The sequence below is a fragment of the Rhinolophus sinicus genome, linkage group LG06 (genome assembly GCF_036562045.2).
Source record: "Rhinolophus sinicus isolate RSC01 linkage group LG06, ASM3656204v1, whole genome shotgun sequence".
In the NCBI taxonomy this organism is placed as follows: Eukaryota; Metazoa; Chordata; class Mammalia; order Chiroptera; family Rhinolophidae; genus Rhinolophus; species Rhinolophus sinicus.
Window position 1 is genome coordinate 75195719 of NC_133756.1, and position 17778 is coordinate 75213496.

General features: G+C 44.2%; 1 protein-coding gene across 4 annotated transcripts in view; it reads left to right on the top strand.

Annotated features, from left to right (window-relative positions):
• SLC22A23 (solute carrier family 22 member 23) overlaps positions 1 to 17778 on the top strand; it is a 182148-nt gene that overhangs the window by 85394 nt on the left and 78976 nt on the right. The gene's annotated exons all lie outside the window — the stretch shown is intronic.

Genomic DNA, 17778 nt, shown 5'->3' on the forward strand with positions numbered 1-17778 from the left:
TACTCTCAAGATCCATCCATGTTGTCACAAATGTTCCTATATCATCTTTTCTTACCGCCGAATAGTATTCCATTGTGTATATATACCACAACCAAAATGTCCTTTGGTAGATGAATAGATATGTTTCTCTTTCTATCTGACTAATTTCTCTTAGCATGATAATGTCAAGATCCATCCATGTTGTCACAAATGGCACTGTTTCATCTTTTCTTATGGCCGAGTAATATTCCATTGTATATATTTACCACATCTTCTTTATCCAGTCATCTATCGGACACTTTGGTTGTTTCTGTATCTTGGCCACCGTGAATAATGCTGCAATGAACATAGGGATACATGTATTTTTACAGATAACTGTTTGCAGATTTTTGGGGTAGATACCCAGAAGAAGGATTGCTGGGTCATATGGTAATTCTATTCTTAATTTTTTGAGGAAACTCCATACTGTTTTCCACAGTGGTTGTACCAATATACATTGCCACCAGCAGTGTGAGTGGGTTCCTTTTTCTCCACAGCCTCTCCAACACTAGTTATTATTCGTCTTGATGATGATAACAATTCTAACAGGTGTGAGGTGGTTTTGTTTTGCATTTCCCTAATAGCTAGTTAATTGAGCCTTTTTTCATGTATCTGTTGGCCATTTGTATGTCTTCTTGAAAAAAGTGTCTTTTCAGCTCCTCTGCCCATTTTTTAATTGGATTATTTGTTTTTCATTGTTGGGTTGTATGAGTTCTTTATATATTTTAGATATTAGCCCCTAATTAGAGGCATTGTTTGCAAATATCTTCTCCCACTCAGTTGGTTGCCTCTTTATTTTGTCGATGGTTTCTTTTGCTGTGCAGCTTTTTAGTTTGATATAATCCCATTCATTTATTTTTGCTTTTACTTCCCTTGTCTTTGAAGTCAAACTCATAAAATGCTTGTTGAACCTAACATCCATAAGTTTAGTACCTATTTTTTTTTTGTACAGTTTATTGTTTCAGGTCTTATGTTTAGGTCTTTGATCCATTTTGAGTTAATTTTGGTATATACTGACAGATAGCAATCTAGTTTCATTCTTTTGCACATGGCTTTCCAATTTTCCAGCATCATTTATTGAGGAGGCTTTCTTTTCTCCATTGTATGTTTTTGGCTCCTTTGTCGAAAATTATCTGCCATATATATGTGGGTTTATTTCTGGGTTCTCAATTCTGCTCCATTGGTCTGTGTGTCTGTTTTTCTGCCAGTACCATGCTGTTTTGATTATTGTCGCTTTGTAGTATAAATTGGAGTGAGGGAGTGTGATACGTCCAGGCTTGTTCTTTTTTCTTAGGCTTGCTTGGCTATTTGGGGTCTGTAGTGATTCCATAGAAACCTGATGTTTTTTGTTCTATTTCTTGAAAAAATGCCATTGGGATTTTTATGGGGATTGCATTACATCTGTATATTGCTTTGAGAAATATGGCCATTTTAACTATGTTTATTCTTCCAATCTATGAACATGGACTATCTTTGTGTCTTATAGTTTTCAGCATATAGGTCCTTCACATAGTTTAAGTTTATTCCTAGGTATTTTATATTTTTTGTTGCAATTGCAAAAGGAATTGTTTTTTTCATTTCTTTTTCTGAACTTTCATTGTCAGTAGATAGAAATACAATGGATTTTTGTATGTTGATTTTGTATCCTGCAACTTTACTGTATTTGTTTATTGTTTCTAATAGTTTTCTGGTGGAATCTTCAGAGTTTTCTATGTAAAGAATCATGTCATCTGCAAAAAGTGGTAATTTAACTTCCTAATTCCCAGTTTGGATGCCTTTTATTGGTTTCTCTTGCCTGATTGCTCTGGCAAGGGCTTCCAATACTATGTTGAATAAAAGTGGTGATAGGGGGCATACCTGTCTTGTTTCTAATTTTAGAGAAAAAGCTTTCAGTTTTTCTTCATTAAGTGTATTAGCAGAGGGTCTGTGATATATGTCCTTTATTATGTTGAGGTACTTTCCTTCTATACCCATTTTATTAAGTGTTTTGATCATAATGGATGTTGTATCTTGTCAAATGCTTTTTCTGCGTCTATTGATATAATCATGATTTTTATCTTTTATTTTGCTTATGTGGTGCATCACATTGATCAATTTGCATTTGTTGAACCATCCTTGTGCCCCTGGAAGGAACCCCACTTGATCATGATGTATTATTTTTTTAATGTATTGTTGTTATATTCTATTGGCTAGTATTTTCTTTGGAATTTTTGCAGATGACAAATTTTTTAATTTTTTAAAATTTTCAGAAAAAATAACCCTGAACACATGGCCCAACACTCGCCTTATGGTAACAACAGAAAATAATGTTTTAAGTGAGATTATTATGGAAAAACCATGATAGTTTCCACTGTTATAGGTTTAATCTATGTTCTTTAATATTTAATTACTTGCCAGAAACACTGTGAAATAGAGAATGTATACTCTCCCCGGCAGGTGTCCCTGCCACCTTTGCCCACTGCTACATTCTCAGTGCCTGAGCCATGCCAGATGCACAGTGGGGACGCAGGAGAGATACTTAGTGACTGATGGGGCCTGATCTAGAAGTCAGTATTTCAGGACATCCTGTTCTTTGCTCAAAGCACTGTGCCGAGGTAGGTTTCTTGTGGCCTCCTCCTGTGTTTTCCTGAACCGTAATGGGGAATAGAGGGTCCATCCATCTGTAGCTGCATCAGTCACAGTTGCACCTTATTCCCTTACTCCTTTCATTTCCCCTTAGCTTCCAGGTATTGGATTGCTCCCAGGAACTCTGAACGTCTTTCTCCTCCCTCTAATCCCCTCCCCACTCCACAGCCAGAGTGACCTTCCTAAAACCACACCCATTATTCTTCTGCTTCAGGTCCTTTCAGTGACCCCAGAGTCCAAGCTAACCCAGGCCCCTCGGACAGTGGGCTGACTCGGCACCCTCCTGCCACTCCTTGTCCTGCACTTCCCCTCCAGGGCCATTGTGAGCGGTGGCCCAGGCACTGGTGTAGGACGTCTCCTCCTCTGACAGCCTCCTTGGCCTAGAGCTGCTCCTGCTCCAGCTGCTCCTTCAAGGATGAGCTACATGCACTGCCCCTTAACATGCAGCAGTGGGCTCACCTCCTGACACTCTCCCTCACCTCTGTGTGGAATTTAAATGCCATTCCTGTGGCCTCTCTTCCCACACTGTGAGCAGAGCACCTGAACGAGTGTAACTAAATCGTGTGGTATGAGTGGAGCCCCTGGGACAGGTGTAAACGCATCCTGTGGTGTGAGCAGGGCACCCAGCCCAAGTGTGATCTTGTTTCACAGTGTGAGCAAGGTGCCCAGGCCCAAGTGTGTCCTCATCACACAGTGTGAGCAGGGTACCTAGGACAGGTGTGACCTCATCACATAGTGCAAGCATCCATAACAGGAGTGACCTTGTCCCACAGTGCTTTACCAGCAGTGGCCCTGATTCCTTTTTTTGGTTTTTTTGTTTTGTTTTGTTTTGTTTTTTTTACAGAAGGGAATGAATATGAAAGATCCTTATCCAGGGAGTTTGAAAATCTCGATCTTGGTCCTGAAGTGAGGACTTTATTATCGATGTAATGTAGGGTACTTTACTTCAAAGAGCAAATCCTCAGCTTTTTAAAACAAAAAATGAAATTGTGCCTATTCTGTGTTACCTAGTCACTACAGGCATCCAATGCACGCATGTGCAGGAAGGTTTTTCTAAACTGAAAAACTCTATTCTATCCACGTGTTTGGTGGCACCATCAGAACACTTGCCATTCATTTCCAAGAAAGATAATGCATATTTGTGTGTGGATTGGACAATGAACTTTCTTCTTCATATGTGCCTTATCTTTGTCCCATCCCAAAGGGGCTTGTGAAAATGCCCAGAAGTGGCATGATTCGGTGAGATGCAAGGGCTGGGCTGAGTCCTCTGTGCCGGGCTCACAAGCCAGGCCACGTAGTCAACACTCATCTCAGCCACCAACTAGCCCAGACTTGAAACTCATGGCTTCAAGTTGAAGAATGTCTTTTGGCTGTGCCTGCTAGGTCGCTGATGCCTTTTGGGGTCAGCTGGTCCCTGGCTCTGCCCCATGTCCCTGTGTCCTCTCAGAAATGTAAGGCTCGTACCTCTGAGTGACCAGGACTGGAGGGGTGGGGGCAGTGGAGTAATCGCTGAAGTGGAGCCCAGCAGAGGCCAAAATAGGCGGCTCCCACCACCGCCCCTGGAAAAGCTCCCTTCTTTCTCCCTGGGGCATGGTGATGGTTGGAACAAGAATGGCTAGTTGTAGTGCTGTGGTTATCCTTTTTGAGTGTCATTGTCCTAGGATGAAAGCAGGCAGGCTCCTCTGGGAGTACTAGGGGTGCCAAGTCCTAGTCTGGGTGTGGCTGCTAGGCCCCCACACTGGACCCAGGGCTCACTGCAGGCAGGAGCCTGTCTTATCAAGGTGATCCCCGACATCCAGGCAGTCAGTGGGCGCTGAGCCCATATTCCTGCCTATTCCTTCTCTTTGCCCCTTCCCTTCCTGTCACCTCCTCCCTCCCAGCCTCTCCTCAGCCTGTGTTCTGGGGCATCACGGTTCCCTGACAAGGAAGGCTGCTGAAGCTGCAACATCCTATTTGGGCCATGTCTTATGTCCTGTTTTGGCTGGTGGCCCTGGTCCCTGGGACAGAGCCCCACAGGCCCCTTTCTGCTGGCCATTGGCTGTGATGTCACATGGACTGAGCTCTCTGAGCTTCTCCTCTGCTGCTGAGCTCGGTGAGGACAGGTGAGCCAGGTCTGCAGGAGGAAAACAACTGACTGGTGGAAGGGAGTTGCAACTGTTTGTGTTTTTTGTTTTGTTTTGAAATGACAGGAACTTAAGTCACAGAAAAAAAGTGCCACTGCCTAAGTGTCCTGCACCTCATATCCTCAGTCGAGTGGAAAGCCCATTTATGATGCCCATGAGGAATTATGGGCAGTGGGCCACAGGATGGATCCTGGGGTAGCAATGAAGGGCCCTGGATAGACTTTCTCAGGACAGGGGCTATCACCTGTAATAAAGCATAGGAGCCAGGCTGCCGAGGCTGGCTGTGGACTACCAGGAGCCATGGCGGGCACAGATCTGGCCAAGTGCTGCCAGCGTGGTGGGAAGTGGGGTGAGAAGAATGTTAACAACAGAACAGGAAACTGTTCCCAGCTGACTGTTGGGCCAGGCAAGTGAGAATACAGATCAAAACTCAGTTCCTCGGCCTCTGAGCACTTTGTCATTGAAAGGCTGTTAATTGGCTGAGCCTGTTTAATATTTCATTCACACATGCACGTGGAAACGAAGAAGCTGGCAGAGAACTTTCCCCTCCACCCCCTTCCCCGTCTGAGAAACGGAGAGAAGGAGAGCCCAGGTCCATAACTGACAGACTGGGGATCTCCACCTGGCCCCGGAGTCTGGTCCCGGGCAGCCTTCCTAAAAAGATGGGTCTGGTGGCTTTTGCGGGCCATGGAGCCTGGCTCCATGAAAGATCCAAGAAGGAACACTGCCCTGGCCTGTTTAACAACTCTTTGGGTCAGGGACTTAAGTATACTTTAGGATGATAACTTTTTGTTGTTGTCGTTAGAGATTTACAGAGACTTTAATTTGCTGATATGCATACGAATCCTTGAGAAAGATGTACAGAATGTTTCCTCCTTGTTTCTCTGGTCTCTGCATGACAGCATGAGGCAGTGCAATATTGGGACTGGGGGTATTTTCTGTATCTGATTGCAGTTCCCTCAGGGTAGGGACTGTGTCTTTATGCTCTTGGCTATTAGCCTGGGAATTGGCTCATATGTCACACTTCACTAATGTTTACTGTACTTTTGTTATCTATTGAGATGAACTTTTATTTCATATTGCCCCCAAAATGTAATTCAACAGAAAGAGTACTGGAAACATATCTGTGGAGGGATTTTCATGGATTACATAGGGCTTACTGGTGCTAAGACTGTGCTTTGTAGAAAGGGAATGAGGTGTTGTTGATGAAATTGAGGATGGAAGGAGAAGTATGGAGCCCCAAACTCCAGAGTTTTAGAAATGGAACTGATGACAGGCATGGTCACCACCTCCTCTTGGGACCTTGACCTTTGTGACCTCGCTCGGCTGCTGACCTTTGGACACCTGCATCACTGACATGCTGGTCCTTACCTGGTCACTGTGATGCTGTTCCAGGGGACCCAAGGTGCTTGAAGCTATGAGAGAGAAGGACGGGATGTGGGATGAAATAGTCATTAGCACAGATTTAATTCATCCAACTTTTTTAAAGGATTTAAAAAATGATGTAGCAATTGTCAAGCTTCTTAAAAAGGGAGGGCTTGGGGGACCCAGCATCATGCCCTGTCGAAGTGCCATTTGGTTGGAGTTTTTGATAGAAAGGCAGTACAGTGGGTATGTTTTGTGAGATGCAGCCTCTTTGGGAGGGAAGCCCTGATTTAAATCACAGCTGGTTCAAGTCTAAGTCATTTGAGCAATTTAACTCGGGGCAAGCATAAAGTACATAGAAATAGAAGATACATGAACTATGGAAATGTAAAACATGGATGCTCTCTGTGGCCTGGACGTAGGGTGCCTCCAGCCTCACACTCCTCTGCTGCTGCATGCACCCTGCTCCCCCTCTTTGTTTCCCCAGCTCTTGGAGTCCCCTTCCTCCCATCCCAGGGAAGTCTCCTTCAGCTCGGCCCAGGCAGGATGTCCACATCTGCAGGAGTCTGTTGGAGGACAGCCACCTGTGTGGGGGTTGTCTGCACCTCTCTCCTGCCTCCATCATGGAGAGAGGGCTTAGCGCATGGTCCTCTTTGTTTCCTAAGTAACCAGGACAGTGTCTGAAACTTAGACAAGCACATAATGTAGGAATAAGTGGACACATGGAAACCTGTGGCGTGAGATTGTCAGGGTGGAGGAGGAAGAAGGGCCCTGAAACAACCTCCCCCTGCTACGCATTGAGCTGCTGCCTGAAATTTGACCCTGAGAATGTAATTCTCTATTTTAAGCCACAGGGACTTGACCCCTGAGAGTGGTAACACAACAAGCTCTGTGAATCACTCCCACCTCTCGGTGATTAGGTTTATCTAATTCTTCTGAAGGGACAGGGGATCGTGTGAGGATCCTTATGTGGGTAGAGTGGAGTAGGCACAGACTGAGGGCCAGAGCTCCCAAAGGCAAAGAGGCCTGCTTTACATTTTGGGGTTTATTTGTTTGGAGGGGGATTTTTTTATTGGGGTAAAATATGCGTAACATAAAATTTACCATTTTAACCCTTTTTACGTATACAAATCAATGGCATTAAGGACATTTACATTATTGCACTACCATTCCTTCATCTCCAGAATGTTTTCATCTTGCAAAACTGGAACTGTGTGCCCATTAGACTGTAACTTCTCACTCTTCCCCCCTACAGCCCCTGGCAGCCACCCTTCTACTTTATGTCTCAATGAATTTGATTACTCTAGGTATTTCATATAAATGGAATCCTACAGTATTTGTCCTTTTGTGGCTGGCTTATTTTACTGAGTGTAATGTCCTCACGGTTCTTCCATGTTGTAGCCAGTGTCAGAATTTCCTTCCTTTTTAGGGCTGTATAATAGTCCATTTATGTATATACCCTGTGTTGTTTATCCAGTCATCTATCAATGGACATTTGGATTAGTTCCAGTTTTTGGCTATTGTCAGTAATGCAACTTTGAAAATGAGTGTACAAATATCTTTCAATTATTTGGGGTATATATTCAGAAGTAGAATCTCTGGATCATATAGTAATTCTATGTTTAACTTTTTGAGGAAACTCCGTACTGTTTTCCACATTGGCTGCACCATTTTATGTTCCCACCAGCAGTGCACAAAGATTCCTATTTCTCCACATTCTTGCCATCCTCATGGATGTGAAGTGGTATCTCCCAGTGGGTTGTATTTGCATTGTACTCATGGTTAGTGGTGTTGAGTACCTTTCCACATGCTTATTGGCGATCTGTATATCTGCTTTGGTTTCCATTTTGTTTTAAACTTGTGCTCAAGATTCTTATTCAGGTAGGTATAATATCAATGTGTGTGACCTGCAAAGAAGCACTCAGTGATGGAAGGTAAGTGTGCCAGACCCGCTAGCTTAACTCAGCAGCATCTGTTACCTGCCCAACGGCACGAATCTTCAGTGACATGCTCGTGCTTGCACTGCCCTGGAGTCGGATGAGACTCAGGTGCTGTTTTCCTCACTTCCCCTTCTCAGTGCCCATCCGTTGCTGTTGAAATGATTTGTGATTCTGGATGTGGCCTCTGTTGCCTCTTACCTGCCTCTGTGTGGCACCAAATGAACGAAAGTTTTCTTCTTTGCAGTTGTGTAACTTGGACTCCTTGTCCTCCTGTCATCCTAAGTGACTGAGGTGCACAGGGGTGGGGAGATGGGAAGGAAGGGACGCTGAACCTGACGCAGAAACACCACAGTGTGGGGACCTTGTTCAGATGATGTGGGGGGACAGAAAGCAAAAGCCACCCTGGATACTGTACCCAAGGGGAGGTAAAGCTTCCCTTTGAATCGGCAATGTCTGCAAATGCCGCCAGCCTCCCAAAGGCAATTCCTGCTCTCATTTTCCTCATCAGAGCTGTGACTCCTTCTGGTGTTGTCATTGGTTGATGAAACAGAAACCCTCCTGTGGACCCTTTGATACTGATAACCAAACCGTTTGCTCAGCCTCTTCTGCACAGGCCCTCTTCCAGGAGTTAGTGCCTCTGCTGGGAACTCTCCTCCCCGCCCCCCTCCTCCCCCTCCCCATCATCCTGTCCCCATCACCCACAGAAAGGACAGTCCTACTTACTTTCCCCTTAAAGTCAAGTTCAAATGCTGCTTCCTCTGAGAAGTCATCCCCAGGGTCACTCCCTCGTTTGCACTCCCAGCACAGGTGTCACACCAGTTACGGGTGTCACACCCAGTGCATTTTGTCTCATAGGCATGAGTCTCCTCCATCAGACTGTCAGTCCCCTGAGGCCAGCAGTGCAGCTTACTCATTTTGGCATCTCCCCTGACAAAGCACTACTGCAAATTCCTTTCTAAATAAGTGAATGGGGCACATTTATTATGCATAGCCATCCTTCCATTTTTCTTTATTCACCATTATTCAGGGTTTTCTCTGGGTTGAGAGCTGGGCATGGGATGTTGAATAAGAACTCAGTTACTAAACTCAAGAAACTTTTACATTGGTAACCAGAAAGATCAGTTCTAAATTTTTATTTATGACATGCTTTTAAATGTCTTTTCAGTGTTTAGAAAGAGGTAAAGAACCTCCAGTATATGGAGTTCCGTTTTTGAAATAGTTGACATCTGTAGCTAATGCAGCGTGTAGGAAGCTAAGAAAAACAGCCCTACTCTGTGCTTAGAGTGATTTCCCCATGCTGATTGGTAAGGGGAATATCTGTGTACTATTGCCAAGCCACTTGCTTACACATAAGAAGCAATCTGGATAATTATTGGCAAAGATTTCATGAGGCTGTGACAAGTCCTCCCAACTAATGGTTTGTGCTGGCAGTTTTGCAGTGCAATTGACCTTTGCTTAAGGTAAGGAAGGATTTGTTTGGCAAAAACAATGGTAAATATTCCCATGGCATTTAAATGCTGCTGAATTTTTGAGACTCTGGGAATGTGACGTGGGCACTACACAAGATGTGAGTGTCTCGTACAGTGCCTGCCTTGTTCCTTGTCCTGTTTTGGTTTTGTCTTCCAGGCTGCATTGCTAGGTCGTCTGCTTAAAGACTGTGTGTGCCAAGGTGCCAGAGCCTCTAGGTTTGTCACAGTGGTTGGAAACTAGAAGCTTGTGCCTATCTTAGAGGTACCTCTTGGCATCACTGTGTCCATGAATTGACCTTTGAAGGTGCCATTGTCCATCTTAGAAATGGGGCTAATACTTGATATCCTTATTTATAGGATTTGGTGAGGTGATGTGTCTAAATATGCCTTGAAGGGCTTGGGTGTAACTGCGCCCCTTATCATGTGTAGTTGTTGATATCACAGGCCTGATTTCAAAACCCAGAGACCCAAGCCACCTAGTCCTCACTGCGAGCTGATGAGGAGGAAGATGGCACGGTTACAACAGGCGTCCAGACTTGGGAAGAAATGTCCTACGCAGATGGGGTCCTGGCCAGTGGGTTCAGTTCTAAAATAAACACTCCTGTGTCTTGAGATGATTTGCCCAGTGAAATGGAGAAGCTTATGGGAGGGTGGTATGGAATGGCTAAGTTTAGGGGCAGCTGTATTTCCAGAAGCAGATGAGGAAGTGAGAGGCTGCCAAGATCACTCCCCTGAGATTGCCCCTTCCTGAGAAAGTTACTGCCATCTTCAAGATGGGAGTGTAGCCCTTCAACCTTGCAGGCGTTTAGGCAGGATTTAATACACTGTTTTATGATCCAATTCTGTCAACTGTTTAGTTGCTCACCATTTCCTGTTGAACGTTCCAGTAGCCAGCAGTCCAAATCCCAAGGGCTGGCATGCTTACAGAAGGCACTCAGAAGCAACATGTGTGCTTTGATTTCTTTTATTATTAACTATGAAATATTTCTGACATCAAATATCTGTGTACACACTACCCAGACTCAGAGCAAAGCATTATTAGTATAGTCCAACCCTCTTACCCACGTCGTCTTCCTCCCCACTCTTTCCAGAGTCATCTGCATTGCTGTCTGTTATTTCCATGAATTTCCTTTAGTGTTTACCCTTCTGTATTCATTCCTAAGCAGTATTAGAATGCTGGATCGTACCATTTTGCCTTTTAAAAATAGACTTTGTATCATACTGCATTTGTGCTTCTGAACTTCCCTTTTTTTTTTTTTTTTTTTGAACTCAGCATTAAGTTTGAGAGGTTCCTTCATGTTGACATGAGTAGAAGGAATGAGCTAGAGCAGAGTAATGTTTGATAGCTGGGGTTACTCAGATTGAACAAGGTCTTCGGCCTTGACTTAAGAAATAGCAAAGGAGTATAGTAGATGAGCCAGAAAATAATGTGGTTCTGTTTCCTCCATGTTGAAATTAAATTTTGGACGGCACAGAAAGGAGAGATTGGGTAACTAGTGACCTAGCTCTGTAGCTTGTGAGTGGGGATAATGTAGGGAGTGGGGTGTGAGGGCCTGATGAAAGCCCAACTCACAGTACAATAACATTGCCAGGACTTCTCCTTCACACAGTAACTTCTCTGCCCAGCAACTCCTGCTCTCTTTCTTTCTATTGTACAAATGGTAAGAGAGGGGTGTGTGAGTGTGTGTGTGTGTGTGTGTGTGTGTGTGTGTGTGTGTAACTAGGGCAAGACTGCCATGTTGCTAAATATAGGGTATGAGGAATCAATGAACAGGAAATTCATCCTATTTTTTATTTGATGTTAAAGGTTTCTTACTGTACACAATAAGTTAATCTCTTTCCTCTGAAACTCTTATTTCTGATTTTCAGTTTGAAGATGTGGAAATTTATGGAATTAGGGCCTCTCTGTTCATCATATTTTCACACTATGAAGGTGAAGAGATATAGTTGTTATTTAGGAAGGAAATTATTTTTTTGATTGGCGAGGGCAGTAACCACGAAGAGAGGGAACCATTTCTAAGTGAGTGGAGGGTGGAAACGCAAAGGTAAGGATTTGAATACTACTGTGTTATAGTATAGGTCAAGAAGCACTATTATTTTTTTTCTTTTTGTAAACTCAATAATGGAAGCCTCAGTATTTTTCCTGTTTCTGATTGAAAGGAAAAAGTACAGAACAAAGGCATCCAAATGCTTCATGCTTTTAGGAACAGAATCAATGCTGTAACCCTCTGACTGTCAGATCATTACTTTTTCTATTACACAGTCTAGCCCACCCATGAATTGACAAAGCTACCTTCTTAATTGACTTGAAAGGACAAGTATTAATTGAACAAGATGATATTGAATTATGAGATTCAGCAACCAATTACATGGTAACTTGGCCCAGCATAGTACCTTCCCCATTGTAGACATTCACTAATTATTTGATTGATTAACAGGGAATTAGAGCTGGTATGGCTAATTGACATCTAAGCAACCCCTCCAACTCTTTGTCTTCCTCCAACACTCTTAATGAGGCATCTACTGAAAAACAGAGACCGTGTTTCAGTTCTTCCAGTAACAAATGGTTCATCCATCATTTATTGAGTGCTTGCTGGATGCTGGGACTCAAGATGGAAGGACGTTGTCCTGCCCTTGAGGCACACAGAGTGTCTAGTATGACTGTGGCATCTGACACAGTGCAGTGGTCGCTGTGATGGAGGCACGTACTAAAAGCAATGGGGGTATGGGAGGGAGAATCTCAATCTTTCTGAGATTTTCTTTCCTTTCCCCAACCCACCTTCATGTAAAGTAGCTATTTAATAAAAGGAAGGAGAAGGGAGAGTCTCTGAGGGCCCTTACTTACTAGCTCCTTGGCAAATATGCATTCCCTATTGAGTTTACCCGTGAGGTGTCACAGAAGGAGTATCTTTGCCCATCTGGTGCCCTGGCGCCTCTAGTGGGGAAAGGATCAGTTCTGTCTTGTCGTGTGAGCGGACTGTGTGTTTCTGGTTTGGAAATTGCCCTGAGCCATTCAAGTGGCTCTTGTCTTGGCCATGCCCACTGCACAGGAAAACCTACCTGTGGTCGTCATCAACATTCACAGAAACCGTTCAGGGATTTACCTAATCGGACAGGTGGTTTCACTACCTGTCACTCCAGGGAGCACATCAGAGAATTCAGTCAACCTGCCCAAGGAATCGTATTTTTTCCCAATGTTTTCCTAGAAAAAGCAAAGCACCCCACCCACAGGAGATCTGGAAAAATCAATGGCTATGGTTTGGATGAAGCCTCTGCTCGTGGCATCTTTTGCGCTGTCATGTCCTGGGAAACGTCCGGCAGTGGAGGAGAAAGGTCTGCCTCTACTAAGAAAGAGGCTGTGGGATTCCCTGAATCATGGCCCTTGGGAACAGTGATCCTGGAAGCAAAAATCACGTGGGCACATTTGGGTGGCAGTAGGAGGGACAAAAAGAACCGTGTCAGTCAGAGCTTCACTAAGGGGAAGAGGAGGGCACACTCCCAGCCTGGGAAAGCCGCGCTTAATCGGTTTGGCGATTTGAAAAACCCCAGAAGCTCTAGTCTTTGTTTTCAGTTGAACTTTTTCCTGATGTTTATATGATTTTGAAAGGGTAATAAACACCTAAATCAGAGCAGTGTGATATTTCAAAGCCCAGCACCAGGATCTCAGCGTTTTCGGTTGGGTGTGATCCAGGCCACGATGCCGAAAGACTTGAGAGAGATCTTAAGGAGACTCAGGAAGTCGTTTAAATGAACCACCATAGAAAAGAACAAATGGGGCAACTGGGAGAATTGCGGGGTGGAGGCACCTCTTAATTAGAGTTCTGGCTATGGTATGGGGAATCTAATAGACAGAGCTTGGCTTTTTTGTTCAAATAGTGGAGAACCAGGTTTTGGTTTCAGCAAATTGGTAAAGACCCCAAATATATGCCTTTTGCAGCCCTCTGCCATCTTTTCTTCAAAAAGATAAAAGATAGCAGTTCTTATATGCAATTTTAGATGAAGTAGAGCATTAGTGATTCATAACATCTCCTGATATATTGTGGGACCAGTCAATATTTGTACAGTAATTATATTTACTTACCACCTTCATTTTTAAGTGAGACATTTTACCCCGCTCCTCAGCAAAGAATTCTGTTGAAACAAAGCTAATCACCAGGGGTTGGTTCTGTGATCAGTAGGAAGGACGTCTGGGCTGTTACGTTGGTGCAGAAGTAATTGAGGTTTTGGCAATTTTTTTTTTTTTTTAACCTTTTTAACCACAGTTACTTGTGCACCAACTTAATAACATCCTCCCATATGTGTGCAGTGCTCTCAACTTGTCAACATGTTAGACTGGAGTATTTTTCCAAACGGTTGTTCAAGAGGAGTTTTTGCTATATGCTTTCCCTTCTCAGCAAAATCCCTCACTCAGATTCATGACAGAATTGTAATTGTTTTTAAATACTGGTAAGCAACACTAATCATTCTCAGAACTCAAAGAAACTTGCTGCTGAGACTTCAGCAATTTTCACACAATGTGAGAATATGATTTAAGGACCCAAGTGATTCCATTTTCCATGATTCAAGTGAGTCCCGATAGAGGTTTCTGATTTACAGATGGAAAAATGAGAATGAGATGGAGGCGAAGATCAGAACCTGTAGAAATTAAACCCTTAAAGCGGCTTTCTTTCCCTTTTGTTGTACACCGTTGTTACACTTGAAGCTTAACGTTCTGGCACTCTTTCTCTCTCTCCCTCTCCTCTCTCTCTCTCCTCCTCCTCCTCTCTCTCTCCTCCTCTCTCTCTCTTTCTCGCGCTCTCTCTCCCCCCTTTCCCTTCTTTCTCTCCCCTTTTCTCTCTCTCTCCTTCTCTCCCCCCTCTCTCTCCTCCTCTCTCTTTCTTGCTCTCTCTCTCTCCCCCTTTCCTCTCTCTGTCTCTCTCTCTCTCCCTCCCCCTCTCCTCCTCTCCTCTCTCTCTCTCTCTCTCTCTCTCTCTCTCTCTGTCTCTCTCTCTCTCTCTGTCTCTGTCTCTGTCTCTGTCTCCCAGCAGAGTGTGAGGATGAGAGGCACTTACATTTCCTTTCATACCCTGCCATTCGCCGTGGTCCCAACAGGCCAAGGTTGGCCCTTTTCCTTGCTTCCCCCCCCCCACCCCCCGCTTCCAGCAGTCTGCTCAGCCCTACCCACACAGGGAACTTGGATTTCAGATGTCGGAAATGGACTAGGGCCTTAAATGATCATCACCCCTGAGCATCCCTCTTGCTTTCCTGCTCTCCTGTTTGCTGAGGCCGCAAGGGGAACTGGGGCGCCTAAGGCTGGCCCCACCATCTGCAGAGCACTGGGCAGGCCTTGGCATTGTTTTCCTTCCTCCTGCTCAGGTGGGGGCATGTGTATTTGATGAGAATACAGTAGAGCCCGGGTCTCCTGGCTCAGTCTGGAAGGAAGCACCCTGTTTCCTTGGCTACCATTTGGTGCCAAATAGCAGAAATATTGGCTCCATAGGCCAGCTGCTGTGGGGCAGTGTGGGAGTGGAGAAGAGACGTGCTCCTGAATCTTCAAAGTGGCCCGTGGCTTGTTCCTAGGCTAAAGCCAAGACAGGCAAAGAAGGGAGGCTTCCCGAGCTGCTGGGGTAGGGCGGGAATAGGGCTGGGGAAGCAACAGAGGGCTGATTATTCGCCACAATGACTGCTCATTAGTCCTGACTACACAGACTTGGCTCAGTGCTACACACTGGCCTGGGTTCTCAGACAAAACCCCAGGGTCTGTAGTTCAGTGTCCATCCCAGCTCTCCCACCCCCAGAAAATCTTGAGATTTGTCTTTCTGCCAGCATTAGTGAGAACATCAGATTACTTTCCCCCTTACTTTTTCCTTCTCCTCTCTGTTTTCTACCCCAACAGGCTAAATCCCCAGGCCTTTTCCACCGTACTCCGATTTCACTGAACAAAGACCCACCGGCTGGAGAGCTAACTGGCAGATTTCTTTTCTATCCAGTGTGGGCCTCCCAAAAGCTGGGGGCTTTAGCTGTGGGGCCTCTCTAGCTCTCAGTTTCTTTCCTGTAATTCTATACAAATGGCATTAGCCTTTTACCAGGTCTTTTTTTACAGCCACTCTGAGGGTACTTTTCATCTGACTTTAGTTTCTTGAATTTTAAGTGAAATTTGTTCTGATCAACCTATTGTTACTTTATGTAGAGGGAATGCAGATTTGCAATTATAAGTTACTAAATGCAAAACGATGGGTTTAAAAAAGAAAACAATCTTTCTCTTCCATTGTAAATTAAATGCCTCAATAAGAGGAGAGCATTAAAATTTGAAATACCTTTTGATGATACTAGGTCATTGCCCTTGTTATACATGAGTGAGAAGGGCCACCTCCCCACACTCTGAAATTCCATTTGTGTTCTCTCTCTGATGGAAGATAGCTGAGCCTCCCTGGAGGAATCTGTTCTTGTAATAAAAATCACTATTTGCATTCTTTAAGTGACATTACTCATTTTTCTGTTACAAACTAAAGTAAAACTAAAATATCCTAGCTCTGACAGCCAAATTGACAAACTGATCAGATAATCCATGAAAGCATCCACCTATGAAAGCATCAGAATACATGTCCTCAAGTTTTTTGTGTAAGGGGACAGAAATTTAGTATTTCAGGCTGTGCAGGCCGTCCAGTCTGTGTCACAGCTATTCAATGCTGCATTCTAGTGCAAAGCAGCCACAGACAATCTGGAAATGAATGAGCATGGCTGTGTTCCCACAAAGCGTCGTTTGTAGACACTAAAATTTGAATTTCTCATAAATTTCACACAAGAAATATTATGTTTCTTTTCGTTGTTTGGAACCATTTAAAAATGTAAATAACCATTCTTAGTGCACAGGCTGAATAAAAATGGGTGGCAGGTTGTGCAAAAGCAGGCAGTGGGCAGGAGTTGGCCCATGAGTTGTAGTTTTTTGAACCTTGCTTTACACTTGATCTTAGCAAAAAGGCCGAGAAGCAATTCTGAACCATACCCTAAAGCAGTATTTTAAAACTGCAGTTCATAACACATTAGTTAGTTATGAAGTCCATTTGCATTTTAAAAGAAAAAGAATAGAATTTAGTGTATCACACATAATAAAGGTTAAGTACTGTATCATGAAACTTTTATTTTGTGTGAGCTGTGTGTGTGTGTGTGTGTGTGTGTGTGTGTGTGTGTGTGTACTGGCTCACTGTGCTATTGAGTACTTGGAAAGAATTTTCTATCAGCCAGGGCCCTCCCTGGCCCCCAAGGTACACAAAGACTCAGAATCAATGGAGTGATAATGTTGTTAGTTAACAAGAGGGGACAGAGGTGCGTGTGATTACCTTCCTTCATGTATGAAAAGAATCAAGACTCCTAACATAGTTTCTCTCTCCTGGGTCTTTAGCCAGAGAGAGATGGAAGCAACAGCAAATATGTATTCTTAGGATATTGGGTTATTTGGGCCCCTACCCACTAAATGTGAAGTTTTTGCTTTCATGTTTTGCTTACTTCTAAGTAGTAACAAGAATTTGTCGTCATCTCTCTGCTCTTTTGTCTCCCAGACTCAGTACTATTTAAAACACTTGATTGGGTATTCAGTATTCTTCACCAAGTAAGGAGACAGTTGTGTGTGGGAAGAGCGATAATACATTTTAATCTGATACAAACAACTCATGCCAACCATGACTGCTAGTCTAACTGCAAGCCAAGCTGTGAGGAGGTGGAGGAGGAGGAAGGAAGGAAGATTCTGAGAGCTCTAATAATTCAGGGCCCATGGGGGATGCCCTGTGGATAACCCATATCCTAAAGAGGGTCCCAGAAACTCCAGGAAACAGAGGGCTGCGCTGGGCTTTGGTTTTGTGCTTTGGTGGTCAGTCAGTTGGGCTGAACCGTCTTCTGGTATGTAGGATAGTGATGGGGGGAGGGAGGGAGAGACAGATCTTAGGTTTCTGACTTGGACCAGCTCTAGAAAATGGTGTGGAGACGAAGAAGAGAGGTAGGGGATACAAAGATGTTTGGGGGTTCTCACTGAACAGTCTGAAGCCTCAGCCCTGTGCTTCCTGGTGGTGAGGGGCAAGCTCCTAGAGGGCTCTGGGTTCTCCAACTCTGAAGGTCTCTATAGAAAGGAATGAAGGAGCAGACACAAGTAGCCTTGAGGACAGTGGGTGCTTCTGACCCGATGAGTGGGAAACGTTCCATGTACAAGCTGGTAGAGAAAAGGTGTGCTGGCAGAACCAGAAGGAACCTCATGCTTCCTTGTTC